The sequence below is a fragment of the Bufo bufo genome, chromosome 1, assembly GCF_905171765.1.
Source record: "Bufo bufo chromosome 1, aBufBuf1.1, whole genome shotgun sequence".
In the NCBI taxonomy this organism is placed as follows: Eukaryota; Metazoa; Chordata; class Amphibia; order Anura; family Bufonidae; genus Bufo; species Bufo bufo.
Window position 1 is genome coordinate 649,342,263 of NC_053389.1, and position 27,155 is coordinate 649,369,417.

Consider the following 27,155-nt stretch of genomic DNA (forward strand, 5'->3'; position numbering starts at 1 on the left):
CCCATTGTTTGAATGCATTACGCTGGCTAAGCTGCAAACAGTCATTTTCGCTACACTAGAGATACAGGAATTGTCATCCTCATTAGGATGCAAGAGCTTGTTCTAGCAGCAGTACAGTTGTAATTGAGGCTGTACACACATTTTTTTATTTCCTCTACAAATTAGTTAGTCTTCGGCTGTGCAACTATTTGCCATACAAATTCATTTCCAACATGCCGGTGCGGTATTCTCACTAGCTTGGTATACAGAATAGTTTTACATCACATGCCGTGCCAGGACTGTTATGGATATACTGTGCATAAGCCATTAGAAATAAAGATGGAAGGGAAATGGAGTAATACCTATTGCATGGTACAGAAAGCACATTATCTAAATAAAACTTTGCAACACTATGTGCATGTGTTTTCATACACTATATCTAGCGTTATGAAGTTTTGGCTACAATACAGATTACACAAACAATTTACTATGACCGATATCGATATATCATACAGATAAAGTATGCATACATCATAAAAGTACAATTAAACAGGTTGTCCGGTCCAAAAATATAAATTATTTTTAAATGTTCTTAACACCCCTCGCCTGTTTTTCATGTCTGCGCTTTCGTTCCCCCTGTATGGGCATCAGACTATCCTGGCAGATCTGTTTACTTTCTCTCTTTCCTGTTTTGTTGAATACATAACTTTATTGATAAACAAGCCTGGCTGCTCTGCACAGTGATGAGTCACAGGCTGGACATGCCCCCTACACTGTTCAGTCTGCAGGAGCTACTCTAACTATAACTCCTGTTGCTATGTTACTAAACCTATAATAAATCTGGCTAGTCAATTTCTCACTCAGTGTCAAAATCACATCACTGACAGTCCACAGGCTGTTCTCTCACTATCTATGAGTGCAATAAACAGCAAGTAGTCAGCAAACACATCTGTATCTAATCATATCATGTATGATACAGCTTGCTAAGCCTGATACATAGCCTGTAGTGTTGGCAAGCATGATCGGTTTAAATTAAATTTAGCCTCTATTTCTGAAAAGAATCTGGTGGGATTCAAACTCACAACCTTCTACATTACAGGCCAGAATGTTAACCACTAGACTATAGAGCTGCATGGCCAGGTAAAAAAAAAAAGGAGACTTCTGCTGTATAGGAATACTTGTTACTACTAGTAAGTATTCCTATACAGCAGAAGTCTCATATTTTTATTTATTTATTTATTATTATTTTTTAAGTAACTGGCCATGCAGCTCTATAGTGTAGTGGTTAAGATTCTTGGCTGTAATGTAGAAGCTTGTGAGTTTGAATCCCGCCAGAAACTTTTCAGAAATACAGGCTAAATTAGATTTAAATACACTGGGTTTCCCCAAGCACTGACTTTATATATGGATATAGCTATATATGGAGTGAGAGCAGGGACTCCTAAGCTGAACTAGAGTCCCAACACCCTCCCCTCTTCAGAGCAGGGAGTGCCTGGTTTAATGCTCCGGTTCTCCCATTGACTTCCATTGTGATCGAGTGCTCTGTAGAGCACCCGAGCATCGGGAAGTGTTCTACTCGAGCACCAGAGCACACAAGCACTTTGGTGTTCGACCAACACTAATGGCCTGTTGTATGCGATACTGCCTGTGAGCTGTGTATCTATCCCTATCTTGTATGATACTGTCTGGTGTAGTATGTATCTATATCATCTGCGATACAATATAATGTTCCTGTATCAAATATTCTCATGTATGATCCTGCCTTCTGAAGCGTGTGTCTAATCCTATTTTGTATGATACTGATTTCTGCCATGTATCTAATCCTATATTGTATGATACTGCCTGCTAAAGTGTGTATCCAAAGCCTCATGCATACGACCGATAAATAAGTATACTGTCAGTGTACAATCCACATTTTTTGCAGAGCCATTGACTTTTTTGGGTTCGAGGTCTGCATTTTGAGGACAAGAATAGGAGATCATCCATGTGCTTTTCACATCCGTATGTCAGTTCCGCAAAAGATAGAACATGTCCTATTTTAGTTCTCAAAATGCAGACCTCAAACCCAAAAAGTCAATGGCTCTGCAAAACAATGTTGATTTCACATGGACAGTATCCTTATCCTTGACTTGCAGACCGCAAACAGATACGGTTGTGTGCATGACGCCTAATCCTATATTTTTCAGTCCTGCCTGCTGCAGTGTTTATCTTGGCCCCCATAGAAGTGACATCCACAGTGTCCCGATGTAGCATCCACAGTGCCCCCCCCAGATGGCTTCCACAGTGTCTTTAATACCATCCACATTGCCCCAGAGTGGCATCCACAGTGCCCTTAATGCCATTTACAGTGCCCCCAAATGGCACTTACCATGCCCTTAATGCCACCCACAGTGCCCTCATGTGCCATTCACAGTACTCCCTTGTGGAATCCACAGTGCCCCTAATGCCATTCACAGTTCCCCCATGTGGCATCCACAGGGTCCCATGTACCATCCACAGTGCCCCACAGCATAGGAATCAGCCTCTGTGGCTGATTTCTATGCTGTCACTCATGCACAGCCCTTTTAAGCACACTGTGCATGAGTCAGTACAGGTTTCACACAAAAGCCTGTAGACTGACATTGGCAATGACATTCACGAAGGAGCTCCCAGTACATGCGCACTAACATTTAGCCTAGAGCACTTGCGTGGGGAGAGAAGATGGCCGGACCAGAAATCTTCCTCTTGCAGGAGACGGTGACGTCATTAGTGATGAACCGTCTCCTGCTGAAGACAGGAAGAAAAGAATGGCGAATTTTACTGGAAGCCCTGAAAACCCAACAGGAGTGGTCACGTGACAGGGAGGCGGCTCTTGGAATGGACTACACTGTGGAAGGTAAGTATGAGACCAACATTCTTTTTATACAGGTTACAAATATGCAGAGATAACTAGGTTTGCCTGGAAAACCCCTTTAAGTATGGATGTAAAATAACATGAAAGTCCTTTTGGTAGAACAAATAATAATACAAAATAGAGGCATTTATTTAATTAGTTACAGTGCAATCGGAAAGTCTTTAGACACTTAAAAAATTTTCATATTTTGTTTTGCTGCGGTCTTTTATAAAAATAAAAAAAAAGTTTTTTTTCCCTATCATGCTGCACTCAATACCCCATAATGACAAAGTGAAAATATCCTTCAGCTGGCGTTAGATCCGCTGGCCTCTACATAACTTCGACTTATCCACCGCCTGTCTAAATGTAAGACAGCTCCCTTGCTGGCGTAGATTAAGACCATTTTATACACCTAAAACAGGCATAGAAAATGATAAATGAGACTTGCCTCCCGGCCCAGCCCTTTCCCTGTCTACATCACGCCCCCTTTTATCGACCTGGCATGGAGCAGGTAATAGGTCACAGATTGCGGCGCAATAACATTTGTGCCACAATCTGCCATAGATGTACGCTAAAAAGTGGCATATATCTGTTTGTAAATGACCCACAGAATGTTCAAAATCTTTGATAATTTATTGAAAAGGAAAAACTAAAATTGTAATAGGTATTTAGGAGAGATTTATCAAACTGGTGTATATTAGAACTGGCTTAGTTTCCATAGCAACCAATTAGATTCAACCTTTTAATTTTTCACAGCTTTTTCCATATTTTGGAAAATAGAAGGTTGAATCTGATTGGTTGCTAAAGGCAACTTAGCCAGTTCTACTTTACACCAGTTTTATAAATCTCCCCCTTAGACCCTATACTCAGTATTTAGCTGAAACACCATTGGTAGGGATTACAACCTCCAGTCTTCTTGGGGATTTTCTGCCATTCTTTTCGGTAGATCCTCTCAAACTTTGTCAGGTTGCATGGGGACATACAGTATAGAGCCATTTACAGGTCTCTCCAGAGATATTTGATTGGGTTCCTTAAGCCACTCCTGTGTTGTCTTGGCTGTGTGCTTTGTTTGATTGCCTTGTTGGAAGGTGAACCTTCAATCCAGTCTGAGGTCCAGGTGCTCTGGATCGGTTTTTCATTCAGAATATCTCTGTATTTTGCTCCATTCAGCTTTCCCTCAACTCTGACAGTCTGCATGTCCCAGCCACTGACAAACCCCCCAACAGGCTGATGCTGCAACCACCATGCTTTACTGTAGGGATGGTATTGGGCATTGTCTTGTCTCCTACAAACATGATGCTTAGAACTGAGACCAAAAAGTTCAATCTTGGTTTCATCAGTCCAAAGAATCTCGTTTTTCACATTCTGAAAGTCCCTTAAGTGCTTTTTTGCAAATGTCCATGTGTCTTTTACTAAGAAAATTCTGCCACTCTGCCATAAAGCCCAGATTGGTGGAGTGCTTCAGTGATGGTTCACATTCTAGAAGATTCTCCTATCGGCACACAGGATCTTTGGAGCTCAGCCAGAGTGACCAATGAGTTCTTGATCACCTCTCTTACCAAGGCCCTTTTCCTCATGATTTTTTAGTTTGGTGGGGTGTTCCAAACATCTTCCATTTAAAAGTTATAGAAGCCACTGTGCTATTGTGAACTTTTAGTGCAGTAGAAATTGTTTTGTACCCTTCTCCAGATCTGTGTCTCCGCAAAATCCTGTCTATGATCTCTACAGGCAGTTATTTTCTCCTCATAGCTTGATTTTTGCTCTGATATACAGTACATTGTCAGCTGTGGGATAACATATATAAACAGGGGTGTGTCTTTCCAAATTATGTCCAATCATCTGAATTTAGAACAGGTGGACTACAATCATCTCAAAGATGATCTGAAGAGAAGAGAAATGGGAGGCCCCCAGATACAATTTTCAAGTGTCACAGGAAAGGGTCTGAATACCTATGCCGAGTTGAAATATTAGTCTTTCCTTTTTAATAAATTAGCAAAAATTTCCAAAATTCTGTTTTCATTTTCTCGTTTTGGGGCACTGACTGCACGAGGCTGCAACAAAATGTGAAAAAATGAAAAAAACATTCTGAATGCACTGTATGTCAGTCTAAAGACTTGTAAAAGTCATGTAAAAGAGTATTCTTGGCATCTCTATATCCATAAGATAGCTGTCTGTTTAGCACATACAGTAAAATATACTACCTTGAAATCAAATAAAATTTTATTCACAAAGTCACATCTGAGGGTTTGGAAATCGTAAGTTTATTCAAAATGATATATGTTTGTAAGACAGTTAGTCCATGCCACATATTTTATACACATTGGTTCACTGTAACACAATTTTTACTTTTAAATAACTAGAGGAAATAAATGAAACAATTTACATAACACTGGGGCAGATTTACTAATCCCGTCTAACCTTTACACAGTGTAATCTAAAGGGACAATGTATCAATATATGATTTTTTGGAGTGTCTGCTTTGTTTGAAGTCATTTTTGTGAAAAAATTTCAAAATGTCACACACCATTTGTTAAAACATGAATTACCATACATGGTGATTTATCTGTCTAAATCTTATGTATTGCAAAGTTTGGTCAGTTTGTACAAAACCAGGGGACTGGAGTCCTTTTTTTCCAACTTTTTGCATAAATTAACAATGATAAATCTGGCTAAAAAGGTAGCTCTATCCACAAAACATCTCCTCAACCCTTAGGCCTCTTTCACACGAGCGTTGCTGAAAAATGCGCGGGTGCGTTGCGGGAACACCCGCGATTTTTCCGCGCGAGTGCAATACATTGTAATGCGTTTTGCACTCGCGTGAGAAAAATCGTGCGTGTTTGGTACCCAAACCCGAACTTCTTCACAGAAGTTCGGGCTTGGGATCGGTGTTCTGTGGATTGTATTATTTTCCCTTATAACATGGTTATAAGGGAAAATAATAGCATTCTGAATACAGAATGCATAGTAAAACAGCACTGGAGGGGTTAAAAAAAATAAAAAATAATTTAACTCACCTTAAACCACTTGATAGCGCAGCCGGCATCTGCTTCTGTATTCTTTTCTTTAGGACCTGGCTAAAGGACCTTCGATGACGTCACTCCGGTCATCCCATGGTACGTCACATGATCTTTTACCATGGTGAATCACCATGGTAAAAGATCATGTGACGTACCATGTGATGACCGGAGTGACATCATCCCAGGTCCTTAAACTATAGTTAATGCTCTCCACAGGTCCTATACAGTAAAAGAGTCAGACGGAGATGCCGGGCATCGCGTGCAAGTGGATTAAGGTGAGTTAAATGATTTATTTTTTTTTTTTAACCCCCTCCAGCCCTGTTTTACTTAGCATTCGGTATTCAGAATGCTATTATTTTCCCTTATAACCATGTTATAAGGGAAAATAATAAGGTTCGGGTCTCCATCCCGATCGTCTCCTAGCAACCGTGCGTGAAAATCGCACCGCATCCGCACTTGCTTGCGGATGCTTGCGATTTTCACGCAACCCCATTCATTTCTATGGGGCCTGCGTTACGTGAAAAACGCACAAAGAGGAGCATGCTGCGATTTTCACGCAACGCAAAAGTGATGCGTGAAAATCACCGCTCGTGTGCACAGCCCCATAGAAATGAATGGGTCAGTATTCAGTGCGGGTGCAATGCGTTCACCTCCCGCATCGCATCCGCGCGGAATACCCGCTCGTGTGAAAGGGGCCTTAGTAAATTCAAGCTGTCGGGTATGACACAAACCATACTTAAAATGATGCAAGCATTTCAATAATTTCTTGAAAATGTCCACTCCACGAGCACTCCACTCTTTTTTCAGCCTTATAGACTTTGTTACTTAAAAGAGGCAAAAACACTCCACTTTCCTTTTGATACATTGCCCCCTTAGGTTAGTGAGGCTTAAAAGATGTGACATTTATCACAGTGAATGATGCTGAATGATAAGCTTGATGCACCTTTAGAGTGTGTAGACTAAAGGCTCTTTTAAATGAGTACATTTTAAAATATCGTAAAATCGTGTGAAAGTAATCACTTATAGAGTTGTGTAAAAGCATTGATCGATCGAACAACAAGCAATAATTGTTTAGTTTCTCGTTCTTGTGATCGCTGATGGAGACACCTAAATCATTATTCGTCATCCAGAATTCCACAAGTGTAAACCTGTATCGTTTACAGCACAGACAATTCCACAGTGGGTGTGGAATTGTTACTCCACTCATGGCACTCATGTTAGTTACTTCAGCTTGAAATATGTGTGAAAACGCAAAAGGGTGTAGATTTGAAATTTGTTTTCTCCTTTAAGTGTTCTCCTATTGGTCAAATTATAGTGGAAGGAAGCACTTCAAACGTTGGTTTTAAATTTTAATGCTCCTGAACTCTGAGCGAATATTCACACACCAAACAGTGAACATTACACTTTTTGCCATGTTTTGCCAACAACCTCACTGAATACAAAAGCTGTCAACTGAAGACAAAATGGAGTTTGCATAAGAAGGAAAGGCAGCCTTAGGCAGTAAAGAAGGTGAAACAAAGAATGTTTACATACCCTTTTAACACACCCAATGACTTGTTCGTCACTGTATCAATTCAATTATCTGCTAATGAAAAGGGGCCTTAAGTTTATACCACCCATTAGTTTATACCACATTTTAGCTTATTTTTCACTTAATACATTTTGTGAAATTACATGAGCATTAGAATTTTGGTGCATGTTTAATAGTAAATGTGGTCCAATGTCTTAAACCACCGTTCACTCAGAAAAAAACATTTTTCACTGGAACATGAGGAGGTTTAGATGCAGTGTGGGTGAAATCCATTAGGCAGAGGGTTCACCCTGAGAGACTCCTAGAGCTTTTACCTAGGTAAATGTAACATCACAAACATCTATTATTATTTATTATTAAAGCGCCATTCATTCGATAGCGCTGTACATATGATAAGGGGTATACATACATAATACAGACGATTGCACTAAGCATAAACAAGACGAGTTACAGAATGGTACAGAAGGAGAGAGGCCCCTGCCTGTGAGCCTTACAATCTACATGGTATGGGAGAAGTACACAGTAGGTGAGGGTATCTAAAATGGAAGGATTCAGCAACACAGTCAATACATGCAAAAATGGATGCTATCACTCCAAGACTGTAGGTAATAGGTCTCAGAATATCTAAATGAAAAAACAAGATAAACAAAAAACTGCGGTGTGTAATGGAGTCTTCACTAACAGCAAAAAAGCATATATGATGTAGCATGGAGGCGTGTTCTCTTTGGTAGGGTGGAACCTTCGTGCTGTGGAGAAGATAAGGTGTTGTCTGAGAGCTGGAGTATATGGGAGTTTTCTTAGATGAATCAAAGAATGATGACCACATCTCTATCAACCTCCTATATTCACCCCCAAACACAACATTTCAGCTTAATACAATAAGGCCTTTCTCAAGCCTGACTTGAGAAAGGCCTCATTATGTTGGGCTGAAATGTTTTGTTTGGGCTTGAGAAAGGCCTTATTGTGTTGGACTAAAAAGTTGCTTTTGGGGGCATTTTAGGGAGTGGGCCACCACTCTCACCCACTCTGGAGTGCTGCTTCATTTTTTTGTTGGATATTTATTTATTTGAGGTCCACACCTTCAGAGTATTCCATACTCTCTTCCTGAGAGTGGAAATTGTATACCACCCCCCTGGCTCACCCACCCAGTTCCTGGATCACTTCGCTGCCTGGCTTCTACATTTACTATCCTCAGAATTACCAACTCTATTTTTATCCAACTTTAACATCCCCATAGAAAGCCCTATCTCTTCATTTGCCTCCCACCTTCTATGTCTAACCTCCTCTCTTGGCACACTTTTCTAACTTTCAGATGCTTAAAAACTGTATGGTCTTCTTCCAGCTCTGCTCAGTTTCTGACTTTACTAAACTCTCCTCTCCGGCTCTCTGACCACAACCTTCTCTCCTTTACTATTGCAAATTCTAATCCAACTCAGCACACTCCTACTTATCACACATTCAGAAATATACTTTCCATTGACCCTCATATACTTACACTCTACAGTCACCACTGTCCCCAATCTCTTTCCTCTCCTGTCCTGATCTGACTGCAAAACACTATAATAATACCCTCAGAAGCACCCTGGATTAAATAGTGCCCACTACACTCAGAACCTCCAGCGGGGCTCCAGGAGTGCTGAAAAAATGTCTTTAATTACAAAATTTATGTTGAAAATGTATAACTCTGTCTTCCACCTCACAAAACAGACCTATTTTATGACCATGACCTCCTTAATATCCAATAATCCAAAAAGATCTTTGATACTGTTCACTCCCTCTTCAGTCCAAAAATGTAGGCACCTGTTACTACCTGTGTGCTAAAGTTCTGGCCACCTACTACAAATAGAAAATTAAAAAATCCAACATGAAATCAGCTGTGTCCTTGATCTCTTTCTCTACCACACATCCCCATTGTTCACTTTCCACAAGTCTCAAGGATCTTCTATTCTATTCTCCCTATTAAATTCACTACTGACCGTATTCCCTCAAACCTCCTCAAGTTTCTCTCTCAAGCTGTCACTACCCACCTAACTAAAAAGTTCAACCTCTCTCTCTCTCTGGGATCCTTCCAGGCAGCCACTTTATCTTTACTATTTTGCCCATATATTGGGATCTGGACTGTGCTGCAAGTAAACCACCAGGATGCAACCTTCTGGAGTTGTCTCAATACAGAGGCTGCTCACCAAAAGAGGTCAAGCGATGCCAGTTCAGAGCACCGAGGGGTCAAGCAAAACTGTAGTTGGGCACAAGCCGAGGTCCGGACAGGCAGAGTTCATGCAATCCAAAATGAGTTCAAGGGTCAGGTTGGGCAGCGAAAGATCAGTACGAAGAACAGGCAGAGGTCAGGCAGCGAAGGGTGCAGTGATAGGTAGAGGCTGGTACACTGATGGGCAAAACAAGATAATGGTACACCTTAACAGGATACTAGACAACTAGAAACTACATCAGAGGAAGGTGCCTTAAAGGAGTATTCCGCTTGATTAAACTTTTCCCCTATCCGCAGGAACAGGGATAACTATCAAATCAGTGGTGTTTCTACTGCTGGGACCTGCAGAGATCAAGAGAATGGGGGCCCGTACCCCCTTCAGCTCCCTTGAAAAGAATGGATCGGCCGGTCTCACATGTGTGCAGCCGCTCCACTCATTTCTATGGGAGTTCAGGAGATAGCACGTGTACTCTGATAGTTATCCCCTATCCTGTGGATAGGAAATTACTTTAACCTTAAATACCCTAAGGGTCCATTCACACATCCGCAAATGGGTCTGCATCCATTCCGCAATATCGGGAACGGGTGTGGACCAATGCATCCGCATTTCCGGAGCGTGGCCCCGAACTTCCGGGGCGCTGCTCAGCAAAAAAATAGAACATGTCCTATTTTTTTCCGCAATTGCGGACAAGAATAAGCAGTTCTATGGGGGGTGCCGGCCGGGTGTATTGCGAATCCGCAACACACTATGAACGTGTAAATGGACCCTAAGGTGGCTAGCCATTGGCTGAGGAAGACTGCGGTGGATGGACATTGACAGCCAGAGAAGGTCCGTGCACACCTGGAACAAAAGCACATCAGTGGGGACAGACACCTGGGAGAACAACATGCTATAGATTTATATACCTACGCCAATAATACTAATATTTTCAAGTTTAGTCTTTCTGTAACATATGTAATTATTTTGACAATAATTAAAGTAAAATATAAGTTTATACAGTAGCACAAAATCAAAAGGAGATAAATTTTCGAGCAAGCAAGATTTAGCTTTCATCAGTCTGGTCTACCTCATCCCACCTGCAAATATGGGTAACATTTGGCATAATCTAAAATCAGCCAGATCAGAGAGACTGCAATATTAGTTCACAGTCTGGAGCAGACTTGAAATGCTTTTGTTATTTGAAGCATAACCTTATTCAGATGACACAGCTTTGCATTCACAATCAAACTGTTCAAAGTATGGGCAGCCAGGTAAAAGATTTGCAAGCCGGAGATGTCAGCTACACTGAGTATAACAGAAGGAAATCAATTAGCTCTCAATAAGTGACGGGTCAGATACAGGAAAGGTGTAAATTAAAGCATGCACTAGGGAGAGTTAAGTTTAACTTGCTGGTGACTATGTGAGAATCATAAATAAAGCTGCACACCCACAATAAATTCCAGTGATGAGTAAGGAAATGGATGTGAATCACAACATGATATGCTATGAATGCATTCGATAAATGTGAATTAGAATGACTTCAAAGCTGACTAGGTGTGAAATAAGTGGGCAATGAGTTAATGTGATAGGTGGAAAGTCATTGCCCACCTCTCACTACACAAAACTTTATCAAAGTTAAATAAAAAAAATATCTCAACTGACTCATACAAATGCACACCTCTGTCTTGTGTTCTCACCCACAACTTTAACTGCTCACTCCATTCTAGAAAATGCCAGTGCTTCTGCTATACAGCAAATGCCTCCATTATATATATATTTTTTTTTTTTAAGAGCCCCTACCCTCTTCTACACTAGTCTTCAGTACCAAGAAAGAATTGCTTTCATGTATACATAAAGGGACATTTATATAGTCTTGATTTCCCTGTGCTGTTGGATGATGGTTCAAATTTATGCAGAAACGCATGCCTGTCATATATTTGGCGCATATTTCAGCCGTGTGTCACACTTAAATCTACGGCAGCCTCCTAGCTTCTGTAGATTTAAGTCTTTCTTCATGCCAGAATACTGACATGAAGAAAGATAAATGTGGCAGGCCTGTGGCGCCGCTTGCTACCTGAGCCACGACACGCCTCCTTTTCTCGCCACTTCTGAAAACTGAAAAAGTAACACATTTTGAAGCAAAAATGGCGTACAGCAAAATGTGCAACCTATTTACGCCACAAAAGTGTAAATGGGTTGGTAATTGTCCTTCATAGTTCTCAAAGGGTTTTTACAGTTTTATGTAAATAAAGATTAAGGGGAATCTGTTTAAATCAAGGCTTTTGTGTTAAACATATTTCTTAAGAATTTTGATATTTTTTAAATTTTCCAAGTCACTAACTAAGGCTATTTTCACATCTGCATTGTGCTGTCCAGTTTTGAGATCTGGCACAGGGTCTCAAAACCGCAGCGCAACGCTTTAGTTTTCTCCCTATTCGTTGTCAATAGGGACAAAACTGAACAAACCAGAACGGAGTCACCTGAATGCATTTCGCTCCGGTTTTCTGCAAGCAGCATTTTTTGTGCGGCATTGGAAATTGAAGAAGCCGGATCCAGCACCAAAAACTATGTAAGTCAATATTGCCGGATCCTTTTTTTTTTTTCAGACATGGAAAAATCGGATCCGCTTTTAGTGCTGGATCCAGTTTCTTCATTTTTAATATAATAAAACCGGATCTGTCCTGAATAGATGCAGCCGGTTGTATTATTCAAATGGATGCATTTTGCTGTGGTTTTGAGATCCCATGCAGATGTGAAAGTACCCTAAATCATAAAAAGTCCTAAAATCCTACAGCTTTCACTCTGGCAACTAAGCTTAATATTAACATGACAATTCCTGTTCTGCATAGATCCCTTTTCAGTAGTCATTTTATCATCATCAGGGGGAACATTACAATTAGTGTTGATCGAGCACAATAGTGCTCGGGACAAACACATCGGGATGCTCGGGTGCACTACCGAGCATCTGCAGTATAATGGAAGTCAATGGGAGAACCCGAGCATTAAACCAGGCACCCCCTGCTCTGAAGAGGAGAGGGTGCCTGGTTCATAGAAAAAGGTCAGAAATTGATGGAAACACCACAGAAATTGTTCAGAAACAGCATGGGGAGGATGTCTGGATGCATCTTGGACTCCTAGGTCGCTGCTGGGAACAATGTTGTCCGAGTAGTACACCACTTTTACAGAAATAATATAATATGCACAAAACCGAAGATAAAATCGATTTTAGAGGAAACATTGTTAGGAAACATTCTTTCCTGTATATTTTTCTTGTATATAAAGTGCAAGTACTGCTAAAAATTACAAGGAAGATGCACTCCAATACAACCTGTATAACAGAGGACCTCATTCACATTTTGTGAAAGGGCTGCTAAAAATTACAAGGAACCAGCACTACAATACACCCTTTGTTACACATAAAAGGAGGGCATCATAAACAGCCTTGAAAAATTATGATTGATGGCCTGCTGGAGCCCCTTTAAAAACATTTGGATCAAGGGCCTGTTGATCTGACCATCTAAAACATTATGTGCGAGGGCCTGCTGCCGTATTGGTGACTCTAGATAACCTGGGGCCGATCGCACGTTCCTGTGACGGTGAGGATAGATTCGGATGTCTACAGGTGAGCTGATCCTCTAACACATTATATGCGAGGGCCTTCAGGTGAGCTGACCATATAAAAGATTGTAGGTGAAGGCCTGCTGGCGAGCTGACCCTGTAAAACATTATATGCCAGGGCCTGCTGGTGAGCTGACCCTCTAAAACATTATATGCGAGGGCCTGCTGGTGAGCTGACCCTGTAAAACATTATATGCGAGGGCCTGCTGGTGAGCTGACCCTATAAAAAATTATATGCGAGGGCCTGCTGGTGAGCTGACCCTGTAAAAGATTTTAGGTGCGGGACTGCTGGTGAGCTGACCCTGTAAAAGATTTTAGGCGCGGGCCTGCTGGTGAGCTGACCTTCTAAAAGGTTGTAGGTGAGGGCCTGCAGGTGATCTGACCTTCTGAAACATTATATGCAAGGGCCTTAGGGTGAGCTGACCCTGTAAAAGATTGTAGTTGAAGGGCTGATGGTGAGCTGACCTTGTGAAACATTATATGCGAGGGCCTGCTGGTGAGCTGACCCTCTAAAAAATTATATGCAAGGGCATGCTGGTGAGCTGAGCCTGTAAAACATTATATGCAAGGGCCTACTGGTGAGCTGACCTTTAAAAAATTATATGCGAGGGTTTGCAGCTGAGCTGACCCTGTAAAACATTATATGCGAAGGGCATATATGTGAGGGCATTATATGCGATGAATAAGCATGTGTTGATATGATGGCAGAGGAAAAGGAGGTTGTGAAAAGGAAGATTTAACCATATACCCTTGTTTGTGGTGGAAGGGGTGCATGGGAATACAGTGTATTCAGTAGATTATAAACAACACATTTAAAGTGCCTTTATGTTCATCAGCTTTCCTCTGGTGGAGTCAAGAAGTCATGGTCAATCCAGGCCTTGTTCATTTTTATAAGTCAACCTGTCACCATTTTCAGTTGACAGGTGGATACGCTTATTTGTTATAATGCCACCAGCAGCACTAAATATTCGCTCAGACAAAACGCTGGCGGCAAGGCTGGCCAGCACCTCCAAGGCTTAGAGCGCCAGTTCGTGCCACGTGTCCAGCGTGGACACCAAGTAGTTGTAAGGCACTGAGGAATCATTGAGGACGCTGACACGGTCTACGATGTACTCCACCATCTTCCAAAATTTTTCCCTCCTTGTGACACTAGGCCGCGCATCAGGGTGAGGGTGCTGGCGGGGTGTTATCAAACTGTCCCAGGCTTTGGAGAGTGTTTCCCTGCCTCTGTTGGAACTGCTGTGTGCACCCCTTGTCTCCCCTCCTCGGTTGGCCAAGTAACTACGGACTCTGCCGACAGCGTTATCAGATGGAAATTTTTGGAGCAATTTTTCAACAAGGATCTTCTGGTATTGCACCGTGTTGCTCGTCAACTCCAGTCTCCACCAGAGGAATGAGAGATGAGAAGTTTTCTTTGTAGCGGGGGCCGAGAAGGGTGAACAATCAGTAATCCGTGTTGTCTAAAATGTGTATAACGCACGGAGAGCGGGAAAGGCAGCCTAACAGAAAATTAGCCATGTGTGCCAGAGTACCAACAGGCAAGACTTCACTGTCGTCATCAGGAGGATGACTCTTAATCTCCTCATCCTCTTCTGCCCACCCACGCTGAACAGATGGAATTAAATTTCCATGGGTACTACCAGTCTTCCTAATGTCTTCCCCCATTTCCACCTCTTCCACATGCAAAGCGTTGTCCTTAATTGTGAGCAGCGAGCGTTTGAGTAAACACAAAAGTGGGATGGTTACGTTGATAATAGCGTTTTCGCCACTTACCATCTGTGTTGATTCCTTAAAGTTTCTTTAAACCTCACAGAGGTCAGACATCCATGCCCACTCCTCGCTTGTGAATAGCAGAAGCTGACTGGAAAGGCGATGACCATGTTGCAGCTGGTATTCCACTATTGCCCTCTGCTGCTAACAAAGCCTGGCCAACATGTGGAACGTGGAGTTCCAGCGCCTGCTCACATCGCACAAACGCCGGTGAGCTGGCAATTTCAAGCGCTGCTGCAGTGTTCCTTTCCTATGCTCAGCTCTCCCTGACTACGAATGAGCCGAACATGCGTCATCGGGTGCGTTCTGGCGTAGCAGCCAAGAAACGTGCGGGGAGGAGACTCGAGCATGGCGCTCAAGCACATGCAGTACTCGGCCGAGTACCGCCATGTGCTGAGCATCGAGATGCTCGATCATCAATAATTACAATAACAGACCTAAAACATAAAACTAAAAAATCTCTGTGTAAATACCACAGGATCCACAATTAATGAAAGTTGAGGCTTAGCCACTTCCCATACCCACCTTCCACATACAGGTCACAGAATGCAAACAAGTGCTGATTTTTTTTTTATACTCCTTGAAATAAGTCAATGCCGTCCACAGACCAAAAAAAATGTTGTGCACCACTAACATAAATCATTTGCAATACGGTCACCTTTAAATATGTTTTTTTGTAATATTGACCCTTATACTTTCTACCAGTCCTTTGGAATACTTAATCCGTTTTTTGACATATGTTTTCTATACCAAGTTTGATTTCATAGCATTTTTCAATTTCCTTGTAGGATCATGGTTGCTTTCCTCTTTGTTCTTATGGAGTTCTTACTCTGAATCATATCTTAAAAGTCTAATGGTTTTCTCTTTCTTTTTCAGCTTCATTTTGGACATGGCAAATTAGGACTTTCGTTAATGATCTGTTCCTCAATCTGTTCCAGGCCATGTGTTTGCTATTAAAATTGAACTTTTCCATAACTTGGCTTGGATAATGTAGACTATTTGATTTTAAATTCCATCTGGTGATGTCTGACTGCAAATATGTTGTTTTGGTTGATTTAACAATGCATCAGTACTGAAAAGGTTAATTATATACATAAAAGTTAGTTAGTCGCTGTCTTTCCTTTCTGCTTTCAAGATCATGTTGTGCAATTATAAATCCTTCATTCTCCTTTCTAAGGCTGGGTGCACATATATCAGTTGTGTCTGGCTTTTTGCGAAGTCATGCACAACTCATGAATGTGTATATGCACAGATCTAGCGTTTATAGACTGACAGTAACAAAGATATAGCATGCAGAATTTTTCTGTCTGGCGCTATTTGACTTCGGATGTATATGAACAATCCTATAGAAAACTATGGGATCAGTTGTTGTTTCAGTCTTCCTGCAACAGTGGCTGCTGTGCGCCGCTGTTCCCCTGCTTACCGCCACAGTCTCGGGTGCTGTGTTCAGCAGTGATCTGCTGCCAGTGTTTCCTTTCAGCCCTGGCCACAGCATGCTTGAGGCTTGTTTCCTGTAGCATTTTCTTAAGGGCTGGCACACGTCACTTCCTGTGCTTTATGGGTTGGATCATGTGACGTCGCTGACCAATCCTAGCCCTCCTGCACATATATAAGTGGCTCAACCCCCTTCCCAGATGCCTCAGTTTCAAGGTCCTTGTGTCCTGTTAAAGTTCCTGATATCTGCTTGTGTTCCTGTGTTCCTGACTCGTACTTGTATTCCTGGACTCTGATCCCTTCCTGGTGGCCTTGACTCTCCTGTTGCCAATCCAGATTGCCTGACCTCTACCTGTGCCACCTGCCCTGACCTGTTGCCTGTTTGACTTCACCTCTGCCTCATTTTTTGGTCCTGCACTGTTGCTCCTGGTTACGACTCAGCCTGCTGACAACTACTGTACCTCTGGTACCTTGCTCAGGTACCTCCTGGTCTGCCTGGACCAGCTGCCTCGTGTGCCAATCCTCCTCAAGAGGTAGCGACCTGTTGTTCCCCTCAGGAAAGTCTATCCCCACCATCAGGGGTACTGTGAAGAGGAGGTAGGATACGGGGCACAGTGGATTTACACCCACTGGTTCGTGACACTTCCTCCAAGGTTTTCTGCACTAAGCCAGAGGGAAACTGAGCTGGATCGTCAGGTGGAACCTTACTTTGGCACCTAAGTCTGACAAAACTGATTTTGTCTTTATCTAAACCAATTTTTAAAGAATATACACATGTAGCTGTGATGCAAAATGTTAGTGTATGACATCAACATTGGAAAAATATACCCACAATTATATATAACTATAGCTTACCCTTGATGTCTATTAGGCCTAATGCACACGACCGCTGTTTTGGTCCGCATCCGAGCCGCAGTTTTTGTGGCTTGGATGCGGACCCATTCACTTCAATGGGGCCTCAAAAGATGTGGACAGCACTCCATGTGCTGTCCGCATCCATTGCTCCGTTCCGTGGTCCGCCCAAAAAATATAACCTGTCCTATTCTTGTCCGTTTTGCAGACAAGAATAGGCAGTTATATCAATGGCTGTCCGTGCCGTTCTGCAAACTGCGGAACGCACACGGACGCCATCCGTATTTTGCGGATCTGCAATTTGCCGACTGCAAAACACACAACGGTCATGTGCATGAGGCCTTAAAGTCATGTTACACTTTCCTTAATGCCTTCCTGATTTCCACAATACATGTATGGTGGAAGTCGGGTCTTTAAAGATGCCGTCCACTCCAAAGTGCAGCAGACACCATAGCCACCAGTTTTATGTGATTTTAAACAGCAGATATACCCGGGGCTAATGTCAATTAATGGTGATAATGCCGATCACAGACCATTCACACCACAGAGACTAGGGTCTATTGTGACCATGGTATCTGAGAGGATTTTCCCTGGGAGTACTGTACTCCCAGTGCCAAAATATATTCCCAAACACAGAGATCTTGGAAGCCATTCGTTACTGAATGTCCCATAGGCTGCAATGATAATTCTAACAATCACATTAAGTCCCCTAAGGAGGCTAAGTATAAGTGTAAAGAATAATAAAAAAAAAAGTTTAAATTTATTTTATTTTTTTAAATCAGCTCTTCCACATACTAAAAATAAACAAAAAATTCAAAATAACTTGCACTATCCTATAATAAAATGCCCATACTATTATACTATAAATGTCTTTATCCCATACAGTGGACATGGTAAAAATTAAAATGGCTGACTTGCCATTTTTTCATTCCTTATCTCCCCCAAAAAAATGTAATTAAAAAAATGATCAAAAGGGCAAACATATTCCAAAATGGTATAAATGAAAAATTATGTTTGCCCTTCAAAAAATGAGCCCCCACACAGCTCAGTAGATGTAAGCTAGGGGGTCAGAATATAGAATGCAAAGAAAAAAATAGGGGGTCATTTATTAAACTAAAATACACCTATATTAGGCATATTTTAGGTGCAGATGGCAGTAAAATGGTTTGTTGCACTGCCACCTGCGACTTCTCCACGCTAATGCCAGGTCTAAAAAAGTGGACATGGCGTGGGCTGGGAAGGGGACGGGTCGAAAGGCTCATCTCATTCATCATCTTCTGCGCCTGTTTTAGGTGTAGAAAATTGTCTAAATGTAAGCCAGCAAGGAAAGTTGGCTTACATTTAGACTGGTGGTGGATGCGCTGAAGTTATGCACTTCGGTGGATCCACCACCACATATAGGGGTTATTAAGACCGACGTCTAAATCGACCCTCATAATTTTTTACTTTTTTTTTGTATTAAAACACAAGAAAAACTATATAAATTGGTATTGCTGTAATCATATTGACCTAGAAAGTTAAAGAAATAGGTCAGTTTAACTGAATAGGGAATGCCTTCAAGATAAAGTCCTTAAAACTAATGAAAAATTGATTTTTTTTCCGATTTCCAAGTACATCAGATGCAATATAAAATGGTGCCATTAGAAAGTACAACTTGTCCGGCAAAAAAAACAAGCCCTCATATGGCTACATGAATGGAAAAATTTAAAAGTTATGGCTCCTGGAAGGCAAGGAGTGACAAACAAAAATGCAAAACATGGAGAATCATGTCAGGAAGGGGTTAAACACTAAAGAGGAGATTTACTTAGACTGATGATTCAAACCCCAGCAAGCTACCATGCTTCTGCAGCTTGCTTTGCCACATCTTTTCATAACCTCTATTCATTAGTATGGTAGTTAGAGAAATAGAATATCACAGGTGCCCATTTTGAGATGGGAATACCATTTAACTCTTTCGAGACCAAGGCCATTCTACGATATCACATCTATGTACAGTACGCAGAGCTTAATATGAAAATGTTGGAATATGACAAAATAAACCTTTTTTTGCTTTTCCATACAAGAAAGTACTAAGACTAGGTTTACATCTGCAGTGGAGGTTCCAGCAGGAGTCTTTGTCGTAGGATCTGGCATAAAAAGGCCTAAATCTGTTTTTTTTGTTTGGCAAAAAATGCGGGTATTCATGCGATACATCGGATTAACTTCAATGTAAGGCACCTGTGGCATCTGGCATAAGCTGCATTCAATGGTTTTGGTATTCTATTCCTATGCTGAAATAGAATACCGCAATTGTGGCACAGATGTGCACTTCGCCTTAGGAGGACTTCAAACAAAATGGGGAGATGGCGTTATTGTTCTCTTCCGGAAGATACAAAAGGCAAAAAAAAAAAGTATGTGATCTGAAATTCAGGCAAATTATTGATGAGCCCCAGCTAAAGTATGCAACATATTGTTGTGTGTCCATTTGCCAGCTGAGACTTGGAATGTAATGCCTTTGATCTCCTGCTAAATGGATTTTCTGGTTTTTAATATGATTTAAAACAATAATAATGCTATGTAAAAAAAAAAAAACTTGTGTACATGCATTCGGAGAATATTTACGGTATCAGTACAAATACTTTTCTGGCATATTTGCTTTGAAAGAGAGCCATTCAGAGCTGTTTTTATCAAGCCCTTATTATTTTTCTGACAGCTGTGATTTGTTTGCCTTTATTGGAAATAAGGCAGAGAGATTTAGTGGTTCAGCTGCACCATATCCCTCATTCCGCATGCTCCATCTAGGTAAATATGGCACACGTTACACTGTAATTACCCTCAATTATTACTGGTAAATGCAGTTTATTCACTCTAGGGCTGATTCAACAACATATATACACTGCGTGCAGAATTATTAGGCAAATGAGTATTTTGACCACATCATCCTCTTTATGCATGTTGTCTTACTCCAAGCTGTATAGGCTCGAAAACCTACTACCAATTAAGCATATTAGGTGATGTGCATCTCTGTAATGAGAAGGGGTGTGGTCTAATGACAGCAACACCCTATATTAGGTGTGCATAATTATTAGGCAACTTCCTTTCCTTTGGCAAAATGGGTCAAAAGAAGGACTTGACAGGCTCAGAAAAGTCAAAAATAGTGAGATATCTTGCAGAGGGATGCAGCACTCTTAAAATTGCAAAGCTTCTGAAGCGTGATCATCGAACAATCAAGCGTTTCATTCAAAATAGTCAACAGGGTTGCAAGAAGCGTGTGGAAAAACCAAGGCGCAAAATAACTGCCCATGAACTGAGAAAAGTCAAGCGTGCAGCTGCCAAGATGCCACTTGCCACCAGTTTGGCCATATTTCAGAGCTGCAACATCACTGGAGTGCCCAAAAGCACAAGGTGTGCAATACTCAGAGACATGGCCAAGGTAAGAAAGGCTGAAAGACAACCACCACTGAACAAGACACACAAGCTGAAACGTCAAGACTAGGCCAAGAAATATCTCAAGACTGATTTTTCTAAGGTTTTATGGACTGATGAAATGAGAGTGAGTCTTGATGGGCCAGATGGATGGGCCCGTGGCTGGATTGGTAAAGGGCAGAGAGCTCCAGTCCGACTCAGACGCCAGCAAGGTGGAGGTGGAGTACTGGTTTGGGCTGGTATCATCAAAGATGAGCTTGTGGGGCCTTTTCGGGTTGAGGATGGAGTCAAGCTCAACTCCCAGTCCTACTGCCAGTTTCTGGAAGACACCTTCTTCAAGCAGTGGTACAGGAAGAAGTCTGCATCCTTCAAGAAAAACATGATTTTCATGCAGGACAATGCTCCATCACACGCGTCCAAGTACTCCACAGCGTGGCTGGCAAGAAAGGGTATAAAAGAAGAAAATCTAATGACATGGCCTCCTTGTTCACCTGATCTGAACCCCATTGAGAACCTGTGGTCCATCATCAAATGTGAGATTTACAAGGAGGGAAAACAGTACACCTCTCTGAACAGTGTCTGGGAGGCTGTGGTTGCTGCTGCACGCAATGTTGATGGTGAACAGATCAAAACACTGACAGAATCCATGGATGGCAGGCTTTTGAGTGTCCTTGCAAAGAAAGGTGGCTATATTGGTCACTGATTTGTTTTTGTTTTGTTTTTGAATGTCAGAAATGTATATTTGTGAATGTTGAGATGTTATATTGGTTTCACTGGTAAAAATAAATAATTGAAATGGGTATATATTTGTTTTTTGTTAAGTTGCCTAATAATTATGCACAGTAATAGTCACCTGCACACACAGATATCCCCCTAAAATAGCTAAAACTAAAAACAAACTAAAAACTACTTCCAAAAATATTCAGCTTTGATATTAATGAGCTTTTTGGGTTCATTGAGGACATGGTTGTTGTTCAATAATAAAATTAATCCTCAAAAATACAACTTGCCTAATAATTCTGCACTCCCTGTAAAGAATCAATATGGTCTAATATCAATTCATACCAATGATCAGACAGGGTAGGCTTTAGGCTTCCTTTACTTTCTTCTGCTGCTTCTATTTTATGTGTGTCTAAAATTTTAATCGGCATCCCAATCATATTATTATATATGCATGTGTTATTGTTGACGCGTGAGCCTCCCTCCACTCACCCAGTGTGTGTTGGGGCTAGTGCTTATTAAACCTCTCTGTGGTAATGCTAATGTTCACTTTTCCCTCTTGCTCTCTTTCCAGCTGCTGACTAAGGTGCTGTTCATGTCTCCTATTTATACTAGGCTGTTGTTTCCACCCCTTTGCCTGAGCATCAGGAATTCTGGTGTTTGATAGTCCTAGTGAAGGTGTACTTTTTCTGCCTGTCTACCAGTGTATGAACTCTGCCTGTTTACTGACTCTGATCTTCTGCTGCCTGCTCCGATCTTGGATTTGTTTTACGGATATACAAAAACTGTGCCTGCACTGATCCCAGACTGTCTACTTGCAACGAGTATTGTCTAATCCTTTACTACTTTAGTGCTTTGCACCTGAGTCTCTGACCTCTGTGGGTCAAGATCCCTGTATAGGGATAAAGAGTGAATATGAAGAAACCTCCCGGACAACTCCTTTAGGTTTAGCCCAAAGCCAAAACTGTTCGATGGCACAATGGGTCACACCCACTGCCAGTTACATTAAAGTAGTGTATCATGATATTATTATTATTATTATTATTATTCTTTTTAGTGACTGCAGGCTTTGTTATTTGATCCCAAAAAATAGTACTTTGGCAGAACCTGAAGTGTTAATTACAATGTAGATTTCCTCATATTCAGCTACAGTTGTGTTCAAAATTATTCAACCCCCAATGCTGCAAAGGGTTTTAGGGAATTTAGTGTACATTTGTAATTGTGTTCAGAATGAAATCTTACAAGGACTTTTTAAAGAACCAAATGCAACTAAAATGACATCAATTGTTTTTGTAATACAGTATTAAATGTTTTTTTTTGTGATTTCTTCATTGACACAATTATTCAACCCCTTAAAGACTACCACTCTTAAGAACAGAGGTTCATTCAAGTGTTTTCGATCAGGTATTGAAAACACCTGTGGATGTCAAGGAGCAGCAATCAAGCATAATAAGCACCAATTAGGCAGATTTAAAAGGACTGTGATACTCAGCTCCTTCTAGACATTTACTGGTGTGTTTACAAACATGGTGAAGTCAAGAGAATGGTCCAGGAAGACAAGAGAAGAGGTGATTTCTCTTCATAGGAAGGGCAATGGCTATAAGAAGATTGCAAAGATGTTTAACATACCAAGAGACACCATAGGAAGCATCATTCGCAAATTCAAGGCAAAGGGCACAGTTGAAACGCTACCTGGTCGTGGCAGAAAGAAGATGCTGACTTCGACTGCTGTGCGCTACCTGAAGCGCAAAGTGGAGAAAAGTCCCTGTGTGACTGCTGAGGAACTGAAAAAAGATTTGTCAGATGTGGGTACTGAAGTTTCAGCTCCGACAATAAGGCGCACACTGCGTAATGAAGGCCTCCATGGAACTCCCAGGCCCACCCCCTTGCTGACTCCAAAGAATAAGAAGAGTCGACTGCAGTATGCCAAAAGTCATGTGGACAAACCACAAAAGTGTACTGTGGACTGATGAAACAAAATTAGAACTGTTTGGGCCCATGGATCAATGCTATGTTTGGAGGAGGAAGAAGAAGGCCTATGAAGAAAAGAACACCTTGCCTACTGTGAAGCATGGCGGGGGGTCAATCATGCTTTGGGGCTGTTTTGCTTCTACAGGTACAGGGAAGCTTCAGCGTGTGCAAGGTACCATGAATTCTCTTCAGTACCAGGAGATAATGGATGAAAATGTGATGCAGTCCGTCACAAACCTGAGGCTTGGGAGACGTTGGACCTTTCAACAGGACAATGATCCCAAGCATACCTCCAAGTCCACTAGAGCATGGTTGCAGATTAAAGGCTGGAGCATTTTGAAGTGGCCATCGCAGTCACCAGACTTAAATCCGATTGAGAACCTCTGGTGGGACTTAAAGAAAGCAGTTGCAGCGCGCAAGCCTAAGAATGTGACTGAACTGGAGGCTTTTGCCCATGAAGAATGGGCGAAGATACCCGTAGATCGCTGCAAGACACTTGTGTCAAGCTATGCTTCACGTTTAAAATCTGTTATAACTGGAAAAGGATATTGTACTAAGTACTAAGATTGAATGTCACTTGGGGGTTGAATAAAACAGATAATGATGTGAGCACAGAAAAGACATTTGTGGTTATTTCATTATAATGTTATGTTATATTTGTCTGACTTACAAGTGCCTTTTTGATTTAATTGTAAACAAGATGACTGAAATGATCAAAATCAATGTCAAACTGGCCAAAACACTCAATTTCAGTGGGGGTTGAATAATTTTGAACACAACTGTACTTACATTGAAAACTCTGGGAATAGCGGAACAACAGTTATCAGTCCAGTATGAGTACAGTATTTATTTTATAGGTGGCAGAGGATAGAAGCATATCCTGTATGTATTTATACAAGGCTAACTGGCAATAGTCTGGCTTTAAATTTCTTAGCATACACGTAAGTCGATTTAACAATCCATGTTAAAATATGATCACGTACGGTATAAAGAGTAGATTAATTTGTTTTTTTAAACTATGCCTTATGGCAAACATTAAAGAGGCTGTTGCATGAAAAATATTCTGCAATTTTAAAATCAGCTCCTGGATCTGAATATTTTTGTAATTACATGTAAAAAAAATTTCAGCATAGCCACTGAGTTATTCAAAAAAATGTATCTGCATAGCACCACCTACTGTTTGCTACTTTCCTTAGTTCTCTGTCCACCTCGCTTAGGTGGAAGCACATGCCCAGTTCTATCTTTCAACTACCTCCTGAGGTGTGATAGGAAGAAAGCTGCAGCAGAAAGGACGCATCCCCTGAGCTGCTGGCTTGATATAATGCTATTAATGGGCTCTTCCATAATGGAAGCGCTCATCAGTATTCACCCTATAAGACGCACTGACATTTTCCCCCCACCTTTGGGGGGGGGGGGGTAGTGGAGTGAAGTGCATCTTATAGGGTGAAAAATACTGTTTTTTATATTTTCACTCTTCTTTAAAAGCCTACCATAATTGTACTTTTACATTGACTAACAATCTGGCCAGTTATCGGAGATGAACATTTGTAGGAACGCCCATTCCAGATCGTCCTGGGTAAAAGATGTTGGCACATTTATCGGGTGATCATGTGATCATCTGGGTAAAAGATGTTGGCACCTCCCTCTTTCAGCTCTTATCTCCCTGACGATCAGGCAATTATTGGAACTGTCACAGGGAGCCGGCGGCGCGCTCTTCATTTGCAGCGCCGCCAGCATCCCGCGCATACAGAGGAGTGAGGACGCGCTCGGCATCCTCGTCTCCCTGGGGATCCCCTAGACAACGAGCAGCAGGGGATCTGAGCACCGATGTTAATGAATCGGCGCTCAGCTGTGTTGTGTTATGAGCAATCAGAGTCTTGTGACGCTGGCCATGTCACGTGACTCACCTGTAGGGGTTATTTAAACAGGCAGCCTGCTGGCCACAGGTTGCCTGTTATTGGTCTTGCTACCCTCACCAGCATTTTGTATTGCGCCTTTCTTTGTGTGTTTGGACCTCGGCTCTGTTTTTGACCTCGACCTTGTGACCTCCCTGGAATTGACGTGACTTCTTGGCTTCTGACTCTGGATTGTGTTTTGACATCATTATTGCATTGCTCCCTGTGTATCTGCGTGACCTCCTGGCTTGACCTTGGCTTTTCTGACTCTGTTACTGTACTTCTTTATCTTTTTAGGCCCCTGCACGTGTCTAAGTAAGGGACTGCCGCCAAGTTGTACGCCGTCAGTTAGGACGGGCCGTGCAAGTAGGCAGGGACAGAGGTGGGGTGGAGTTTAGGGCTGCACTTATCCCTAGTTGTTTGCGAGTCGGCCTTATGCTCCTGTAATTTGCCCACTGGCTCCTGGTATCGCCCATATGGCTCAGGTAGGAGAGTGTAGGGTCCCGGGCTACTTGAGAAACCTTGTCGTGGTGTCCGGGCTTAGACATGTTCTACACCGTAGGACATGTTGACTAATCTCTCAATTTTAAAATCAGTTTGAGAATTAGTGAGACTGCAGAGTGCACCTATGTTTGTTATTGTTTTGTTATATTGTTATATTAATTATCACATCCACACTTGTTACCTTGTGTAGGATGTCTATTGTGGTACTTGTGGTTCGCCGCGGGCATCCTCCATTGTATGCATTTTGCTGGGGATTGCCATTAGCAACGGGCCACAAGTGCAGGATTTGCTCCCCTATATATATGCACAACTGCATGTGGGTTTGAGCAGCTCCTGCTAATGCCAACCTGTCTTCTTAGTTTGTATATATAGATTCCTGGAGGTGTATAAACTCCTATTTAAATGTGCCTGTTTTCCATCTACAGGTCACATTTAGGTGCACCTGTGAAGCCTGGGCTATATCAGCAAGTCTTGAGTGGGACTCAAAGACTCCTCCCTCCTCCCATTGCAAGCATGGCCACATGCTGGAGGTAACTGGTGAGTTGTTTGCGAGTCGGCCTTATGCTCCTGTAATTTGCCCACTGGCTCCTGGTATCGCCCATATGGCTCAGGTAGGAGAGTGTAGGGTCCCGGGCTACTTGAGAAACCTTGTCGTGGTGTCCGGGCTTAGACATGTTCTACACCGTAGGACATGTTGACTAATCTCTCAATTTTAAAATCAGTTTGAGAATTAGTGAGACTGCAGAGTGCACCTATGTTTGTTATTGTTTTGTTATATTGTTATATTAATTATCACATCCACACTTGTTACCTTGTGTAGGATGTCTATTGTGGTACTTGTGGTTCGCCGCGGGCATCCTCCATTGTATGCATTTTGCTGGGGATTGCCATTAGCAACGGGCCACAAGTGCAGGATTTGCTCCCCTATATATATGCACAACTGCATGTGGGTTTGAGCAGCTCCTGCTAATGCCAACCTGTCTTCTTAGTTTGTATATATAGATTCCTGGAGGTGTATAAACTCCTATTTAAATGTGCCTGTTTTCCATCTACAGGTCACATTTAGGTGCACCTGTGAAGCCTGGGCTATATCAGCAAGTCTTGAGTGGGACTCACAGACTCCTCCCTCCTCCCATTGCAAGCATGGCCACATGCTGGAGGTAACTGGTGAGTTGTTTGCGAGTCGGCCTTATGCTCCTGTAATTTGCCCACTGGCTCCTGGTATCGCCCATATGGCTCAGGTAGGAGAGTGTAGGGTCCCGGGCTACTTGAGAAACCTTGTCGTGGTGTCCGGGCTTAGACATGTTCTACACCGTAGGACATGTTGACTAATCTCTCAATTTTAAAATCAGTTTGAGAATTAGTGAGACTGCAGAGTGCACCTATGTTTGTTATTGTTTT

At 41.9% G+C, this 27,155-nt stretch overlaps 1 protein-coding gene across 3 annotated transcripts in view; it reads right to left on the reverse strand.

Annotated features, from left to right (window-relative positions):
* UNC13C (unc-13 homolog C) overlaps positions 1-27,155 on the reverse strand; it is a 793,844-nt gene that overhangs the window by 405,432 nt on the left and 361,257 nt on the right. The gene's annotated exons all lie outside the window — the stretch shown is intronic.